Source organism: Octodon degus, unplaced genomic scaffold (assembly GCF_000260255.1).
Source record: "Octodon degus isolate 3935 unplaced genomic scaffold, OctDeg1.0 scaffold00228, whole genome shotgun sequence".
Lineage (NCBI taxonomy): Eukaryota > Metazoa > Chordata > Mammalia > Rodentia > Octodontidae > Octodon > Octodon degus.
Genome location: NW_004524804.1, coordinates 1,725,891 through 1,746,115, shown reverse-complemented (window position 1 = coordinate 1,746,115; position 20,225 = coordinate 1,725,891).

Below are 20,225 nucleotides of genomic sequence, written 5' to 3'. Positions count from 1 at the left end.
TGCCTGGTGTGCTCAGCAGCGCCCACCGGCTGTGCATGCCATGTTCTAGCCGTGTGCCTGGTGTGCTCAGCAGCACCCACCCGCTGTGCATGCCATGTTCTAGCCATGTGCCTGGTGTGCTCAGCAGCGCCCACCCACTGTGCATGCCCTGTTCTAGCCGTGTGCCTGGTGTGCTCAGCAGCACCCACCCGCTGTGCATGCCATGTTGTAGCCGTGTGCCCGGTGTGCTCAGCAACTGGCTGACTGTGGCTCTTGCACATGGTGGCAGTGCCTTCCATGTTTCAAAGCCGAGTACCATCCTGACTGAATGATGGAATGTATCTACCTGTATTTGTGTCTCTCTTTACCTCTAAGTCCTAAAGACTGGTTGATTCCTCTAATTCCTTTAATGACAATCAAATTAAATTTTAAAAAATACACACCTGCATGAATTAATTACTTGGACCTATAAATGAGGGTATTTTCAAATGTACAAATAGTTTTAACTGAAATGAGGTAAAATGACATTTGAATTATTTCAAAGGCAAAAAGTAGCTTCATAGTAGTATCATTGTTTTGCTCATAAACTGAAGGTTCCTTAAGATGTTTGGTCTTGATATACAGAAACATTAAAACATTTTTTTAAAAAGAACATTTATTCACATCAGATATTTGAGACTTGATTTTTAAAATTATATTATATTACATTTAACAATCTTTGTTGAAAAATAAATAAATGCATCATTAAGACCTGGAAAAATATAAAATGCAAGTACTAGAATCTGCACTTTCAAGATGGTAAGGGACAGTTATCTTGACCCTACTCAAACTTTATATGCATATGTAAAATTTTCTAAAATGAATATGTGTTATTTAGCTAATTTAAAGATTTACACATTTTAGGGCCAGCAAGATAGCCCAGCAATCTAAAGTGGCTGCTTAGGCAGGCTTAGGCAGGCACAGGGGACCGAGGTTCGAGCCTGGCACCACACGCCATGCCAGCCCCACGGTCAGGGTGGGCTGAGCTGCCCCACACCAAATCCTACGTTTTGAAGTGCTTGGCCTCCATCTCATAGAAAATTTTGAAAGTCAACAATGAAATGAAACCTAAGAACACATCAACACATTAAGTTGTACTAGAGAAAAATTATTGCGATTGTGTAAAACAGTAGATTATGTCACAAAATACAACAAACCTATATTGGGCTGATGTAATTAGTGTATAGCTCATGGATTTTATTTTCCCCAAATATACCAAAGTCATAGTTGACTTGACACGTGGCAGGGGCAGGGGCAGAGCCAGCAGTCCCTGGCACGGTGTGGCGTGCAGGAAGCGCTGCAGCAGCCGCGAGCTGCCTGGCCCTTGGATCCCACCCAGGCTGCAGGCCCCAATGCCACCCACCGCCAGGGCGGGGCCTCCCGTTACTCACGCCCACAGCACGAGAACGGCCAATGAGCAATTCAGTTATCGCGCCCTGAATCTGCATTCCCTCTCCTGAGATCCACCACCTCCGGGCCCCACCTAAGAGCCCATGAGGCTTGGGGGACGCACGCTGACTCCAGCCATAACTTGGGGTCTTCTTGTTCAAGTGGGTCTGTTCAGGAAGTCTTGGGCTATGCCTGTGCCTGTGCCTTCAAGAGCCCTAACAATTTTTACTTCTGGTTGATGAGTATGAGTGTGTGTGTGTGTGTGTGTGTGTGTGCATCCCTTCCACCCATTTTGATTTAATTTTACTACAAGATGAGAGATACGGACCAGATTCAGTTTTCTGCATGTGGATATGCTTTATCTGTCTGGTCCACTTCCACTTCCATGCAAATTTTATAATTCTTTTTGACTCATATGATGGAATTTTGATAAGGACTGCTTTAAATCTATGTATACTTTTTTTTTTCTGGAACCGGGGATTGAACTCAGGCCTTTGTGCTTGCCAGGCAAGCGCTTATTCTTCTGCGCCATCTCCCTGGCCCCTACGTCTACATTTTAGGAATATGACAACATTGATGACAGTTCTTCTCTTATCCAAGAACAGGGGATGCACTGTTATTATTTTACTGTCCAAATCAACCTCTTTTTTTCTTTCACATAGTTTTAATTACAGAGGTTTTTCACTTCTTTGGTGAGGTTAATCCTTAGATATTTAAATTTTTTAGAGTCTACTGTGAATGGGATTAATTCTAGTGAGTTTGATTTTGGGATACAGGAAAAATATTGATTTTGTGTGCTTAATTTGTGTTATGACATTTTGCAGAATTTGTTTATTATTTCTAGGAATTTTCTGGTGTAGTATCCTTTATATTAAAGATCATCTCATCTGAAAATAAAGATGTTTCCATTTTTTATTTCCTATTTCAATCTGTTTTACTACTTTCCTGTACCTAATTGCTTTTGCTAAGTTCTCAAGTACTATATTAAAGAGGAATGATAAGAATAAAATGAATACTCTTGTCTTTTTCTGATTTTATTGAGAAGGCTTTGAGATTTTTTCCATTTAACATGAAGTGAGAAATGGAATTGTCGGAACTGGCTTTTATCATTTTAATGTAAGAAAGTTCTGCACCAATTTTTAATAAAGTGCTTATTGTTAATGGATTTTGAGTTTGTCACAGGCTTTTTCTTCAACTATTGAGGTGGTTGTACAATCTTTACCTGTACTTATTTTTTTTATGTATCACATATATAGATTTACATATGTTGAATCATCCTTACACCCCTGGAATCAAACCAATGTGGTCATGAAGTCTGAACTTTCGGAAGATTTGTCGTATTTTGTTTGCACGTGACTTCTTGAGGACTTTTGCAACTAGGACAACTATGGCCCTGAAGAAAATTCCTCTATTGTTCTGCTTTATTGCCAAATTTTCATCTAGTCTTAATGTCAAGGTAAGGCTAGCTTCAAGGAATAAGTCTGGTGGTGTCCATTCCATGTCAAACTTCAAGGAACAGTTTGAGGAGTATTTACATTAATTCTTTCCTGAAGTTCTTATAAAATTCAGCAGTGAAGCCATCAGATCCAGGAATATTCTTGGCTGGCATTGTATTTATCACTGCCTCAGTTTCATTGTTTTTTATTGGATTATTTGGGATTTTTATGTTTTCTTGTTTCATTTTTCTTTTTTCATATATCATTTTTTCTTAATTCATAAATGGAATCTATCTACGTATTCAACGTTCTCCAGTTTATTATAACATGAGAGTTTTTAAAGCGACTTATGCTCCTGTGGGGTTTGCAGCATCAATGTGATTTAATCATTTTTTTCACTTCCGATTGCCTTGCTATGGTCTCTTCTTTCCTTATTAATTTGTCGAGTGTTTGTCTATTGCATTTATACTTTTAAAGAATCAGCTCCGATTCACTGATTTTTTGGTTGATATTTTAGTCACAATGTCACTACCTACGGCGACTGCCTTTGGATTTGGGCTGCTTCTGTTGGTTAGGGACTAGAGACACATCACAGGCTACCTGCGTCTATTTCCTGTCTCTGTGGTGTGGGCACTCGTAGCTGCGGGCTCCCTCCTAGGGCTGCTGTAACTGTGGTGGACAGGGATTCATGCGCTGTGCGCCAAAGATGCACTGTTCTAAGAAATTTTGAATTTCTGATTTGGTTTGTTTTGGTGACCCATTGATGATGTAAGAGTCCATCACTTCATCTCCGTAGGTTTGATTAATTACTGTGATGTTACTGCCATCAATTCCTAGCCTCACTGTGTTAGATATGATATCTGCGTGACATTATTTTATTCTTTTATATTCATTCAAGCACACTTCATGGATTAAAAGGGGTCAACTTGGAGACAGTTCTATATACTTCTGAGAAAAATATGTCTCCTCTTGTTGGATTGAACATTCTATAGATATCTATCAAATCCATTCATTCCAAGATGTGTTTCAACTCTGATCTTTCTGTCTGTCTTTGCTGATATTTTTGCCTATTTAGTCTATCTATTTGTGACAGTGGTGTGCTCAAATTCCTCACTGTGCTTGGGTTGATGTTTATCTGACCTTTGTAATTGACTAAGCTCATTGGTACATTTTACATACACATGATGACCACATTCATTACAGGGAATGCATACCTGTACATACCTTGATTCTTCTTTTTCCCCCTTCTGCTCCCTCCCTTCAGCTCCTCTTCTCCTCATTATTTTCAAAAGCCTCACTTTCACCTTTAACTTCAGTAGGTGGCAGCTGAAGCTGGAACTTGGTCAAACGTGTGTGGGGAAGGCACTGCCAGAGTGCTTGAAGCAATTGAACTACTTGCCTGAGAAATTCTAGTCCTTAGTCACTAAGCAACACGGTGTGTGTGACACTAACTCTGTCAGGTGTACAGGTAAATGACCTGTGGTGGGTGTTCCGTTCTTCTCCTCCCATCAGGAGAGAGGGGTCTCTGCCGACCTCAGCTTTCAGCTTCTGTCCTCTTTCTTTATTCCTGCCTCGCTTTTCCCTGGAAACCTCAAAAGCTGTGCCAGTTCATGACAAATGACTTTTCTTTTCCCTTTTCTCTGCTTCCCCTTCTCACTCCCTAGTTCCCCTTCCTATTTGAATATTTCCTTTCTATTTAACAATATCTATTATACATTATGTTCCTTACTTACATAACTGGTATCTCACAATGTCCCACTAACAGAGAACCAATGCAATATTCACATTTCTTACTGATTTATATCACTGAAGAGTCTGGTCTCCACTTACCTAGAAATATCTCAAGTTTATTCGTCTTTATAGCTGAGTAGTACATCACTGCAAATTTTAAAAAAAGATCTTCCTTATCTGTCACTGATTGATGGGCATCTGAGATGTTCCAAGTTTTAGCTATTACAAACTGTGCTATTACAAACATGGGTGTGCGTCTATCGCTGTGCTTTGATGCTTTTAATTCTTTTATGAAGAAACCAAGAGTGGAAATACCTAGCTCAAATACAAGCTCACATTTTAGTTCACTGAGTAATCTCCACACTGATTCCCACCATGCTTGCACCAGCTTGCACTCCCAACAGTGCAGAAGGGCTCCTTTTCTCCCACAGCCCTGTCAGCATTAGTTATTGGTTGACTGGTGATATTAGCCATTGTTCATGGAGAGAGATGAACTCAGAGTTGTTTTAACTTGCATCTCATTACCAGTTGTTTTAACCATCTCATTGAACGTTTCTATCATGTATTTGCCATTTTTACTTCTCTCCCTCTCATTCTATCCTATCCTGTCCTGTCCTGTCCTGTCCTGTCCTGTCCTGTCCTGTCCTGTCCTGTCCTGTCCTATCCTAACCTATCCTATTCTGTTACTATTATATTATTCCCTTTACCAGTGTTTAGCGACTTTCTTTGTTTCTTCACTGAGGTTTAGAGAAAGTTAGACAAAGTCCACTTGCCTAAAAATAGCAGTCTCTCCCCCTTGTTTCCCAGCTCCTCTCTTATGTACAACACATAGACAGGCTTTGTTCTTTGATCCAATCTCCCAAGCTATGCATTTTGATTTAGGAGTGAAGACCACTGACATCGACATTTATCAGTGAAAGTTACTGAATGATTTCTATCATTGTGTTGTTCATGTGTTGCTGATCCCTTTATTACTTACTTCTGCAAACTCCTTACTCTGCTTGATGTATTCACTCAATCAGGCGCTTTGGTTTATGGGCATCCTTATGGCTGCCTAGGATTTCCTTGAGTATATTTTGTGGCCCTGGTTTTGTGGTAATTTCTTTTTATAAATTTCTCTGTCCATTTTATAAAATAGTTTGGTAGGATTTATTAACTTGGGTTAAATGTTGTTTTCCTTTAAGAAATGGAAAACTTCACTCTAATCTCTCTTAGTTTTAAGATTTGTGTTGAAAAATCTGCTGTTTTTTATTTTTTCTCACAGTTTTTAAAATTCTTTCCTCTTTAGACTTCTATGAATTTGATGAAAAATTGCTTAGTAAAAATTCTTTTCTTACTGTTACTGTTCAGAGTTCTATTGCCTCATTTATCTGGAAGTTGAATTCATTCCTTAAACTTGGGAACATTTTTTTTTACTATGATTTCAGTAAAAAAGCAAAACAAAACTATTTTGTAGACTTCGAGTTGTCGTCTCATTTTTCCTTAACTCCTGTAGTTCTGCGGTTCATTTCCTATTCATCTAGTAGCTAAAAGACCCACTTTTCATTATCTTTTTCTGTTTTCAAGGTAGCTCTGATCCTGTGGACTTCTGCATCAACGTCATCTTACAGTCTGACAATCACGCCTGATGTCGGCCATTTAGGTCGCCCTCACTTTTAACATAAACTTTCATCCTGTACATCATCTGTGTCACTTATTTTTGTATTTTCTACTTATTTGTTAAACGTGTCATTCATTTCTTGTACCATCTTAATTCAACCCCCAGATCTCTTGTTCCTGTTTTAAGCTTACTGACCATCCTGACCACTGATTGCCTTATCTGTTTAGCTGAGCTCCTTCCGAGTTCGTGCCTCCGTCATCAACCCCGTTCTGGTTTTCCTGTTGTCTGTCTGTCTGTCTGTCTGTGCTTTACCCCTTCATACATTTTATTCATTTGGCTTTTTGCTCCCACCAGTGCCCGTGGGGTCAGTCGTCCCGGAACTGCGAATTCTGGAGGTCTCTCGTTCCCACGTCTTCATTGCTTCTGTTTGCTGGAGACGCAGGACCACTGCACGTGGGAGAGCCCTGCCACTCGTCCGGAGGCCTCTTTCTGTGCTAAGCCTCCTCCTGATGCCACCCTAGCTTCGTTGCTCATTTGGTATTTAGGCCCTCTGCTCCTCCAGAGGGTGGTCACCTAGCACCTAAGGCCTGACCTGGTCTCTCTGTTGTGAAGAGAGAAGTTCTGGCCCGTGTCTCGTGGTCGACAGAGCCAACCAATACCAGTCACGTGCACTAAAATGTGTCTGGACTTTTTCATGCTTTTGTCTGTTTTTCTTTCTTTCCCCCCTTTTCAATGACCAATGAAGGCCGTAATACAATACCGCCGGCAGGTGCGCAGTGGCGTGGAGCAAGGGGAAAGGAAGATGAAAGGGGAAGGAAGGGGGTGTATCGCACAGGCCGTGCCAGGGATCGCAGGATCAGCCTTGACGCTCCACTTCCAGCTGCAGCGGGGCTGGAGCTGGGTGCAGAGACCAGCCGGCCACGGCGGCAGCAGGGCCCTGCAGCGTTAGACACACACCGGTGGACCTGACAAGGCCCGAGCCCGTTAGCGGGCCACTGGTGAGCGCCCGTTTGAGCCCTCGGGGCCCCGTTCTCGTGAGGGCCGTGTGACTCCCCCACCCAGTGTGGCTGTACTGAAGACTCCCGCTTCCCTCCTAGAGGCGTCCGCCTCCGGGATCTGTGCAGACCGAAGCCCGCCTGCCGGCTCAGGCGTGTCTCCCAGCGGGCCTGCCTCTGCCTCTGCTCACTCCGCAGCATGCTCTTCCTGCACAGGGACTCACCTGCTGCGATCTGGTGGCGCGTGAAGCCTTGGACCGGGGCAGCAGTTTCCCTTGCAGGCTTAAGTCGCGGGCAGGAGAGAGCGTATCTGTGCGCAGGAGCTCCGCTCAACTCACAGCCAAGCGCAACACTTCTGGCCAGCGCTCCCCGAGACCTTGCTGGTCCCTGAGCCCTGGCTGGTTCCGAGGGTGCTGGGCCCCACCCCTAGCTAGTGCTTGCTTGGCCCTCAGCGTTCATCCCTCCTCGTCCCGCTTCGCTGTGTCTCCTCACTGCGCTCCTCTCCAGAGCAGAGGCGGTGGGCCGGGCCTACCCCGGGCCTGGCCACGTTTCCCTCGGATGTTAGAGCACACCCCTGCGGGGCTCTGTCAGCTCTGGTTCTGGCCCCGCTCCTGCCTGTCCCTGAACTCCTGCCCTTCCTCGCCCTCTGCCCCCCACGAGCCTCGCAGGAGACCTCTAATTTCCAGATGCACAACATTTTTGAAGGGATCAGAGTAAAACTTAATCTTTTAAATTCTGTTGTCTTTCCAATTCTGGGAGATCAGGTGCCCGCTGACAGATCTCAGGGTGCTGGGCTAGCCGCACCGTGGAATGGCACCGTGTTCGGAGACCGGAGCTGGGCTCCAGCGGCCTCGGGAGAGCTGCACTGTAGGTGGTATATGGGGGCCTTCTGCCAAGGAACCGGGGAAAAACCACCCTGTGGTCCAGAAGAGGTAGAAACCCTGGGTGGGAAAGAGGTAGGGGACCTCTGGGAAGGAAAGAAACGGAAAACTTGGCCAAGGGCAGGCATATTTCCTTTCCTCTTGACCCAGGCTCTGGAACATGAGGTCAGCATCATGGGAAGACTCACTGAGCATCACTGAGGGCTTGTGCTCCTGCGACACAGGGGGCAGAAGGACACCCTCGCTGGGGTTTCTCCATTGCTGTGGGCACACGGGCCTCAAACCACCCCAGCTTTTAGGACACCCTCAAGCCCACTCCGAGAAGACCCAACCAGAGTCCAAGATTCTACCTTGATGACATCTGTCTCCCAACTGTGCCCTGTCCCTGTTCCAGGCTTAGTATGCAAAGTCTGGCCCTGTGCTATACAGAGGTGTGGTTCAGGGGACACTTGATAGATTACGAGGCTCACAATGACACCTGCCCCAGGCAGGGCCAGGAGCCAATGGTCAGTGGGTGCATTTGCAGGTGATGGCCCCAAAGACAGGACTGCACAGAAGCCGTCTGACGGACGTTGGCAGGGGAAGGACTTGGCACTGTGCACACTGAAGTGATGGTCCTTGGAAGGACACAGAGGGGTGTTCCAAGAAAACCATGGAATACGTCACCTTACCGCTCAGGAAAATGAGGTCTGCTAATAAAAGGCGGTGGAGCGGCTGCGCCCACACACAGAGCACACACGGAGCAAGCGAGAACAGAAAGGGCTTAGGATAAAATCCTGAGGAACAGGGCCTGCCTCAGAGGTGCACAGGAGTGACAGTGCCAGGGCAGTCCCTAAAGAGCAAGCTGAGACAGGGTTCTGAGAGAACTCAAGGGACCTCACCACGGGAACCACGGTGACAAGTAAGCAGCGCAGCCCTGAGCAGTCTTCTGTGAAGCAAGGGGCAGCAACAATTTGTAGCATCTGCCAGTTTTTGTCTTAGAAATGCAACCAATAAGCGACTGCCAACTATCAGCACAGTGGCAAGGGACATCAGTGTGCCTGCACTGGAATGGTACTCTGCTTTTTAAAATTGGATTCTGGAGACTTCTCTTGTCTCTTTGGCGTGACAGAGTCTCACTGCGTAGCCCAGGCTGGCATGGCACTCGCAGTCCTCCTGGCTCAGCCTGCCACAGGCAGGATGGTGAAGGGGCAGAGCCCCCCGAGTTCTGTTGTGTTTGGGGTTAGAAAAGCCAGGCCTTGCACACCATTCATCAAGTGACCACACGAGGCACAGAACCACCCCTGACCTGAAGTTTGGCTCCCTGGGGCTGCAGGCTACTGGCCCAGTGTCTCGAAAGCCAGGCAACAGGCTCAGAGGAAGGGCCCCAGAGGCTGAGAACAGCACACAAAGGGATGAGTTTTTCTTCTTTTTTAGCATTCTCAGCCATAGCAAGAAAAGAAATTGCCCCTGATGGAAAATTGCCAATAGCATATCACACCAAGCAGATTGAGCTAGATTTTGAATAGCATAATTATATTCCATTCACTCAAAAGATGGGCAAGATTTTAATTTCATACATACCTAAGAAGATAAAAACCAATTGTGTTAAAAATAACAATTGTGTTATTTTTATTTTAACAATTGTGTTAAAAATAAAACAAAAATACCACCTCTTTTTATCCATTCCTTGGTTGATGGGCATTTGGGTTGTTTCCAAGATTTAGCTATGACAAATTGTGCTGCTACAGGGGCTGGTGAGATGGCTCAGTGGTCTAAAGCATCCTACAAGCTTAGCAAAGCACAGGGACCACAGTTCAATCCCCCAGCCCCACATGCCAGCCAGCCCCGCCCCCTGGTGGGCTGAGCTGACCACACACACACACACACACACACACACATACACACACACACACAAATAAAAATTAAAAAAAATTGTGCTGCTATAAACATGGGTGCACATACAACTCTGTGGCAGTGTTTTTCAACTCTTCTGGGAAAATACCCAGAGGGGAATAGCTAGTTTGATTGGGACCACTAATCCTAGGTTTTTGAGGAACTGCACACTGATTTCCACAGTGATTGTACCAGTCTGCACTCCCACCAACAGTGTACTACTCAGTTATTTAAAAAAAAAAAAGATAGAAGTCCTTATTCTAGTAGGCCTTTATAAGGGGATGGACACAACTAGAGGCATGCTGACAAGTGAAATAAGTCAGACCTGTGTGTGGAAACAGCGTGTTGCCTCCCTAGTGTGAGAACCTAAGAGTAGGTAAAATCTGAGTGGTACAATAGAGACTGTGGAAGGGAAAGGAGTTGTTTAAAGGGAAGGCACCACTGGGATGAGGGAAAGGAAAAAAGGAAGAAGGAAGGAAGGAAAAAAACATGCACATAGACACAGCATAGCTTGGATAACCATACTGCTGATGCTGACAACTAGTGTTCTTTTGAAAGGAACAGCAATGCTTAGATTTTTTTCCTTCTTTTTCACTTTTTGACTAATTTTTCATGCTTATCTCTAGTAATCTGAACAACTAATTTGAAGATGATTTGCAAAATAACAACCATTATTGAGTTCCTATCATCTTATTTAGTGAAATTCTGTATCATTTCTAAAGTTTTTATTATTTTTTATTATTTAAAAAATAGAGAAACAAAAACTGTATCCCCAACAGTAAGTGGTACAGTATGAGCAGCTATCACTTAGAAGAACTGGATGAAGCCCTGCTGCTGGAGTTGCTCTTGTCTTAATCTTTTTCATAGTTTGAGACAAAGTCTTTGCATATTAGCAAAAGCAGAATCTAAAAGGAATGCATACTTTCACCGTAGGGAACTTTTAATTCTTATGAGGTCCTAAACCGTACTTCCCAGGTCTGAGTACCACTAACCAATAGTTATTGGAAGCACAGCCAACAGAGTGTGCTGTGCACTGGGAGAAGCCTAGCTCTCGGTGCGTAAATACCCCACTTGGTTCTATTTCATGTCCAACAAAAGTTGTCGGAAGGTTTCCTATTGACCTCATCAAGTGTGGTAACTAGCATGACCACATTAAGGAAGGCAGAGAAGATAACTGTCTCCAATGATAGGACACTTTTTGTGGAAACGAGCACGAAGGACGGGTGTGCCTCGTGTTCGGAGTGCACCTGTACTGACTGCTTCCCACGGAAGCCAGACACTCATCGGTGTTTCCACTTCCTTGGCTGAGCACACTTAAGCAAACGCGCCCCCGGGGCTCCTCTGTACCCCGTGAGCTTCCAGGGATGGAGTGCTTCTGACCCAGAAGAGAACGCTTGACATGGCGAGTAGACATCCACATCTCCTGGCCCCAGGCTGTGAGGTCACCTGTCGCCCAGCTCATTGTCCTAGGCTTCTTTTTGTGCTCACGACCGTGTCTTCTGCTTGGAAGCAGGAGGTGTTCACTTCACTTCGGACAGCGCAGCGTATGCTGCTTTGCTTTCCCTCAAATCGCACCCTGCCTGCCGCACAGCCTGCAAGTTCGTCAAGACTTTGGTCATGGGCCCAAGAGGCACTGGGAGCTCAGCTATTTCTTTCTAAGCGCCAAGCCTGTCCGGTTGCCACTGTGGAAAACACTGAACGCATACCTGCCTGTGTGATTGCTAACACTGTTCTTTGAGATTCCCCATTATTTTGATGGGAATTCTGAACACTTAAGTTCTTCTTTTGTTTTCCAAAAAGACTTCTTTGAACAGTATGCGTACCTACTGGAAATTTCTTCTTGGTGTTAATTCATAAACTTTGGCTTGATGAAAAGTCATTCATTTACTGGCTGGCCACGTCTTTGTTGCTAGAGAGATCAACCTGTGTGATGCGAGAACTTGGTTATTGCTACAAATTTTTCATAAAGTTGATCATAGAATTGTGCTTTGACCCTAAATATAATGTGATTCAGACTATTTGCCCTTGACATATTTTTACTTCAGTTTATGTTTGAAAATATAACTTATTTTTCTCAATCAGTGCCAATCACATAAATGACTATTTTTACTTGTTAGCGTCTTCAGAGGATTACCATCATTTTTGGCCTCTTAATGAACTTTATATGCATCTTTTAAGCTCTTTCAGATAAGAGTAAATTTCTAAATGCATTACTGCTTGATTGCACGTAACCTGATAATATACAGAGTCCTAAACAAATGTTTATACATTAAAAGATTACTAAATGTTAATCATATTTTTTCAGACATTAATTTCATGTAACAAGATTACTTTCATCGATGCATAGCAAAAAAAGTCATGTATCACGTTATTTCTGGCTGACATGTCTTCTGTTTTTCTAGTTGCTTGCTTCTGAAGTCAGCCTTCCTGCTGCCCAGCCCTCTTGTCACAGACCTTCCTTTTGAGGAACATGTTCTGGCCGGCACTTTGGGTCCTGGTATTTCATCTTGGTCACATTTGAAGCTTCCCCCTTTTCTCTAAAAGATATATTTTGGATCTAAAATCCAAGCTTGCAGGCTTTAGTTGCCAAACTGCCTTTGCACCACTGGAAAACCACCAACAACAAGCACGGAAAGACGCAGCCGCGGATCCGAACGCTGCATAAACCTCAAGGGCACAAAGCGATACAGTCAGACAGGGCCCACGCATCTGCTCGGAGAGAGCGCCGTCGGGCTCGGGCACTTTCGTAAGTGCTTTATCGTAGCAAGTCAGAAATCTTCCCTCCTAGCGTGGACTGAAGGTGCCTTGCTTTCTCCGCGTACCTCATCAATACCAATCATTTTTGGGTCTCCCATGTTATTTGATGTTGTTACATAGAAAAATTAATAAATCATTTTTATCCACTTCTATAATCCTGAAATACAACACTTGAGCTACACTTGCAAAAGAGCAGTACTGGGGAGCTACGGGCTCATTAAGTCTCAGACGCTGGGTGAAAAAGCGCAGGTTTCGTCGTCAGTGTAAGTTATTCCTTATTCTGTGGTCACTGCTCTGCAGCAGCCCAGAGCGGGAATTTCTCTGCAGAGTATGACCTGCTTGGAGAGTCACTGCCAAAGCAAAGCTAGCGGAGGAGCAGCACCCACGAGTAGGAGTGCTCCTCGGGGATGGCGTAGGACTTTGCATGTCTTAGCTCCCTGCTTTCTCTTACTTTCCAAATTTTCCATGAAATGGTTAATTCACTTTGTAGTCTTCATGGAAATGTTTCAAACTACTTTTCTCTGCCTGTTAAAAAGATATTTTATACCTCACGTAAATATATTTGCCTTTAGAGGCATTTTTATTCTTCTATGTTTGTCCTGGTAACTTTATGTCTGGAAAGCCCCAGAGCAGGAAGCAAACCAGAGCAAAAGCAGAGCACCGTACACTATAATTATTAATCGCTCCACTGTGCACCATGTTTTTTCAGAACACTTATAGCCACTAGATTTAACATGTGCCATATAAAAGTGTCTGCAACTTCAAAGGTAAACACTCTTTTACCAATATAACTTCTTTCAGAGACAGACATTCATAGTTTTGGAACAACAATAGAGGTGTGTGTGACGTGTGTTCACACTTTAAACTTGTAAATAAGCACATGTGGGTGTGACAGGATTGAAGCTAATTCAAATATAAGTGGAACATGCAAAGTGGTAAGCCGCGCTACAGGCAATTTATTTATAGGATGTAAAATATACTTTTACCAGATGAAGAAAAAGAGCGACTCCACCGTCAGCTGACTGTAAGAGGAGATTTGCATGGAGCTGTGTCCTTCCACTCGAGACCACACGAGCAGAGTAGGGAAGCACAAGGATATCGTGAGCGCGTGCGTATCGCAAGTTCTCTAAGTACTCAAGGTCACAGGTTGGGAAAGCCCGGCAGATTCCACAATGCAGCGTGTCACTCTGTGCGTTTGACAGAGCATGTGCTAAATGTACAGCGAGCAGATTGACGCCAACGCGAGGCCATGAAAACACAGAGCTCCCGAACAGTGAAGCCGCGCTGCCAGCATGTTTCAGAATAGGCTTCAAGACAGGCAGTCTTGGCAGGCAAAGCACCAATGTTTTTCTTACGCTGCTCACGCTGCATTCATCAGAAAGAGTCAACATCGTACTGCGCATCACTAAGGACAAAGTTTCACGGCCCGTGATGCAGGTATTGGCAGGAGAAGAGGAGAAATCTGAAGGTATAGCCTGCGTTGGAAATTCTTGTTTGTTTGTTTGTTTGTTTACGGAACCGGGTCTTGAACTCAGGCTCTTGTGCTTGCCAGGGGAGAGCTTATTCCACGGAGCCATCTCCCAGGCCCTGTATTGGAAATTCTAATCCTTCATTGGTATAAGTGAGAATAAGAAGACGAGAACGTGTGGACCTGGACGACTTGGCACCCTACAAGGACCATGGTGATGATACACCAAAGCCTCAGCAGCACCAAAAGAATTACAAAAAACAAATACAGAATAGATTTTTCTTATGTGTGCAGCATGAGAGAACATTTGACATATTTTATACCATAAAGCAAACACGTTAAATGTACATTAAACGTGTTAAAAACTTTGAAATAATATACATGTTTCTGAAATACAATGAAGGTTAATACAGGAGCAGCAACAATTACGTGCTGCCCGAAAAGGTTCCAGCGCATGGAAAGTCAGCAAGCTTCTGTGAATCAAACAAGGAGTTCTGAGAAAATAGTTCAAATCAGACAAAAATATGAAAAATATAATAAAATATGGGAAATTCACCTGAAGAAGAGATTAAAACCAATTTATATCTTGAAAGATACCTATCAGAAAGACCTTATTAAAATCAAGTAATTACTTGTTAACCCTGACAAATGTCAGACACAAAGAGAAAAGTAAATTAAAAATAGTGAATGAAGGAATAAAACTTTAAAAGCTAAATGAAATAGTACTAATACAGTAGAAAATTGAAAACAGTAAAGCATTCCATAGAAGCAGTTTGGCAAAAATATAAACAAAAGTATTAATCAATTGCATTTCTAGATATGTGGTTAAATGGAAGCCTGTCTACAAAGGAAATGCAGGAGCAAAGAGGGGAGAAAATGGTAGAAGGAAAAGAGGGGGTTGAAGAGGAGGCAGGGAGGCACGAAGGAAGGGAGGCAGGGAGGGAGGGACGCAGGGAGGGAGGGAGGGAGGGAGGCAATGAGGGAGGGAGGGAGGAGTGAGACTTGTGCTAGGTCACACCAGCCGCGCAGCAGGGCTCACAGCCCACACCTAAAAGGCTGAGGTGGGAGGATCTTGGTGAGTGTGCAGCCCTCCTGTGCTACATGTTGTGTTCAAGGCCAGCCTGGTGTACATAGTAAGACCCTACCTGGAGAAAACAGCAACGGAATACAAACAGTAAAATCACACAGAGTAAACTTTTCCGTAAGAGCCAATACCTGGTTAAGTCCCAAATATCCATCAAGGAAAGCAAGGGCAGCCACCATACGAGAGCGCTACGGCACAAGGTGAAGCGCTGCACGTCAAGGACATCGCCGAGCACAAAGATCATGCTGAGCCGAGCAGCTATGAACATGTGCTGTGAAGTCCCACCTACATGAAGCTCCAGCACGAGCCCGGCCAGGAGTCCTGCGCAGCGCTGCGGGCCCCCCTCAGTTTTCATGACACACCCCCCATGGGCACCCTGCAGACATGAGCACAGAAGCGGCCTCCTCCCATGTGACTGCAGCCAGCTCTAGATCGCTGGGCTTGCAGTGCCAGCCAAGCGTAATGTTCCCCAGCTTCTACTGTGTGTTGCTTGGGGACAATAACAAGGAAGAGGCAACCATTGTTCAGCACAGATGCAAGTTTTTCAAATATTGTCAACCTGTGGCTGGGTGAATCTGCGGGTGAGTGACCTGCCGATACCAGCGCTGACTGGGTATTCTGTTTGCAGTAGTATTTAGGGTGGAAAATGCATTAGACGAAACTCGCTGAACTGTGCACTTAAAATCAGTCCTTCTTCTTGGGTGCAAGTTAGACTGAAATAAACTGACAGAGACTAAGGAATACGCAGCAGCAGGGGCTCAGAGCAGTGCCCCTGGCGTGGCAATGTCCGAAAGCAGGACAGTCACAGTGGGGTTGTCCTTGGAAGGCGCCCACGACCCCAAGGCAGGAGACCACGGCAGCTTGAAGCACAGCGAGGGAGATGTTCGCTGCTCATGCCGCCAGCGAGATCCTCTCTACGACTTGTGCCCTGTGCCAGGTTTTGCACGATAATTGCTGGCTGCTACCCGAGCTCTACCAGCAGGCTCCTGCTTGTCCGTTCCCTTCAGCTCGTGGGAGCAGCCCACCATGCACGGTCTTCACCCTTCAACCCTGCAGAGCTACATGGACCGCACATTTCAAAACACTCCACTTCGAAGCTTTAAGCACTTTCCACTCACCTTCTCTCCATGGAATGAGGCCTGCTCATCTACCAGGAGCTCCAATTCACTTCAGAAAAAAAGTAAACAAAATATGCATCTTAATACAAGGCGTAGCAATGCTCATCTCGATGCTGTGAAATTTTAGTAACAAAGAATGTACGAAAATGCTATTCCAGTAGGTGCCGGAGCTGCCCGCTCCGGCTCACTCCCACGCTGAGAGCCAAAGTGCGAGTGGAGCAGCGTGCCCCGAGGCCGAGCTGTACTTCTCCGATAACTAACTCATGGCCCAAGCCAGCTCGACCAAAGGAGCTCAGAGGAGGATTGGCCGGCTTGGGTTCTTTGCCCTCCGACTTTAGATGCAGCGCAGACAGAAACCATCCCATCTGAAGGCCCCGCAGGTACGAGCACGCAGCCGCGGTGGTAAGACAAAGGCTGGGCTGCCGTGTGGGACAAAACAGCGAGCCCGGGGAGCGCTGCGGCCGCTCTGAAGAGCAAGCAGGGCCCAGAGCTTTTTCATGCTCTTTATTCACACCCTTGGATTAAATGCACTTTGCAGAATGAGAGTTTGTAGTTGGGGTTTAGGACATACTGATCGGAACTTGAGCTAATGGGGAAGAACTTTTGAAAAGCAAAGTGTGCATGCATGTGTGTGTGTGTGTGTGTGTGTGTGTGTGTGTATGGATAGATGAAAATATATTGAAGTTAGTGCTCAAGTATACTGAGTAAAAAACTGCTTTTGCTGTTTGGAGTTCAATTTCCCACGCAGCGAAACGCTGAAGTCTGTGCAAAGGGAAGGTCCATAAATGGGAAGCGCTGCTCCGGGCCCGCGGGCAAGGCTGCCCTAACGCCTGGATCTGCGGGTCAGCGCTCCAACAAGCCGCCGCTGGGTGTGCCGTGGTTACGGCTTGAAGCTCTCTCTAAAATGCAAATACTGCAAAATTCTAGTACTTTGTTAAGTGAAATTCTGTATCACTTGTAATTTTTGTTTTAATTCTAATTTGTATTCTCTTTAAAAAATTAAAAATAAGTAAATAAATAAAGTGCACACTGAGATACAGTTGCCAAGGCTAAGACTTCCCAGGGTGACCAGGCCACAGGTCCGAGGGCACTCCATAGGCCATGAACATCACTGCTGTGGGAGCCGGCTGGTGCTGGGCCGGCGCTCCTGGGGCGCTGGGAAGCCCGAGGCTGTCTCTGCCTTCCGCATCCTTGCTTGGCCGTCTACGGCGTAGCACCACAGCCCTCAACTGTGACCAGTGCAGACTCCTACATGTCCCATCTTCAGAACTGCCAGCAAACAAGGTTCTTCATCCAACCCGCAGTGTTCTGTCGTAGGAACAGAAAATGGACTAAGACCAAACACTGGAGTGGAGAAGTGGGGCTGTGGCTTTCCCAACATGTGAGCACGAGGATTTATAACTAGATGACAGCAGAGACTAAAGTATTTGGAGAAAAGCCTAGAAAAAAACCAGTATCACCACACCCAGAGGTTTCTATCTGAGCAGAGTCTGCTAGGCATCAGAAGAAGAGTACAAAAGTCTGGTTCTTTGTGCAAATCACCAAAGTAGCTGTGATCAGACGCAGTACTAAGGTCACTCGGAGCAGGTCCCAGAGGAAAATAACGGGTAAAGCACCGGAAGGCTTCATGAAGCTGTTCTAGGTACACCTCTGCAGCGAATCCGGGGCTTCACTTCACGTGCTTGGAATTCACGGCGCTTGCGTCCACCTGGTCAAAGTCAACAGCAGTGAGTGAGGCTGGGGGAATACGAAGCCCAGCGAGCGGCTTCCTCTCACGGCTCGAACACAAACGAGAGGAGAGCGATGCATAACTAAGAGAGGCGCAGAAGGGGAAGATTTGCAGCCGAGGCACGGGAAGAGTGGAGAAGCACGTCCGAGGAAAGGCAGGCCTGAGACTGCCCGCGAGAGCAGCCGAGGCCTCTGGGACGGCTTCCCAGGGCCCCAGGCCCGCGGCCGGGCCGCACTGGGACGCAGGGTCGCTGCAGCGAGCGCTGGGTGCGCACGGCCCGGAGGCTCTCGAGCTCGGCCTCCGCCCCAGGAAGGCTGCTCCTGCCGACCAGGCCCCAGGCGAGGACTCCTCTGCTCGCCTTCCATCCACGCTCCCCCGCTGGGCTTGGGCGCTCCTTTGGGGTGTCCCTCCCGGCTCCTCGCTCCCCGCCTTGTCCGGGCTGGGAAGAAGGCCGCGCTGCCCTGCTTGCCTGGCCGCACTCTCCCGGGACTCACTGGCGGGCGTTTGCCGCGCCCTGACCGGGCCCTGGAATCTCCTCCGCGCTGCATCTCGTAGAAAATCGTGCTCATGCTGGGACGAATGACGTTTCTGGGGACCTGGGGTGGACCGATGTGAGACGGACACTAATTGTCAGGAGCAGAGTGTCCCGGCGAGGGCGATGCCCTCTGAAAACGTCGTCGTTGCCGCCATTAAGATTGGGGTCGGTGGGGGGCTGTGGGTCTGAGGGCTCACGACCCCCCTGCGCGCAGGCCCGCCGCCCTGTGCGCGCTCCGGGCTTCCCTGTGCTGGGGTCGCGGCCACATAAGCTTCCAGGGTTCGCACTGTCTGTAGTTTACCCAGGTCTGGTGTTCTGTAATAAAGAGAGACCCGCAGCACAGAGCGCTGCAGAGCCGGGTCTTCCGAAGGATCTTAATTTTCCTCCAGAGAAAAGTTTGTGATCAGCGTCTTATCAGAAGCCCTCCATAAACACAAAGACAAGATGCGAAGTCTCCTCTTTCCTTAGAATTAGGCTGATCGATAGCCTGTCGCATATAATTTAGTCCTAAACTTCGATGCAACTGTCACAGCTTACCTATAAGCAGTCTTACTCAAACAGTGAAATTTTCCTATCACGGTCTTTTGGAAACAAGTACGAAAAGAAAATATTTTCCTGAAATTACTCCACAAACCTGACATGAAGTGTGGGCTAATGTTCGTTAAATCACAGGAGTTATTTACGCCACTTAGCTCTTAGGATAACAATGACTTGGACGCTGAAAACAGCTACAGTACGTTTTTCATTTAGAACAAATGAGGTTTAAATGAGGCTTAACTTTAGAACATAGTTATAAGGCACCTCTGTCCAGAAATCCTGCTGTTGAAATATGACTTTCACCACAGAAACGCTGCAGTTGCAAATTGCATTTTCTTGAATGCTGCCACGTGAATGTGGATTCTGAGCAGAATTCTTGCTGTGACCAAACACCTTCATTTGCAGGATGATGCTCTGAATGCAATTTCAATTAGGTAATCTCAATAAGTTCATCTTAAAATCTCAAACACCTGATTCGGTTCTGTATCTTTGAATCATTGAGCCATTTTCAGACCCAGTTCAATGTTCCTGAGGCTGGGAATCACCCAAAGGGAAAAAAAGCAAGCAAGAAGAGAAGTTCTTTAGTTGCCCATGTTTTGAAATTTTTTGTGCCAAAAGAGCTGATGGGGGCTGGTGAGATGGCTCAGTGGTCTAAAGCACCTACTTGGAACGGGCTTGGCAAAGCACAGGAACCTCGGTTCGATCCCCCAGAGCCACACGCCAGCCAGCCGCGCCCCCTGGTGGGCTGAGCTGGCCACACACACACACACACACACACACACACACACACACACATAAAAAAAGAGCAGATGGTGTAGTTAATAAGCGGGTAGCTAATAAGCTTTGGAAATCTAATCACAGTATCCACACTTACCATAGACAACTCCACCTGTAAGATTCGTAAGTACAGAGAGAAAGAAAGAGGCAGACAGGTGCAGATCTGCACTGTCACCACTCGAAGTCAGCCAGTGGGAGAAAGAACAAGAGGGAAAGAAAGAGGAGAGAGAGGAAGGGAAGGAAGGGAAGGGAGGGAACGAAGGGAAGGAAGGGAAGGGAGGAAGGGAAGGGAAGG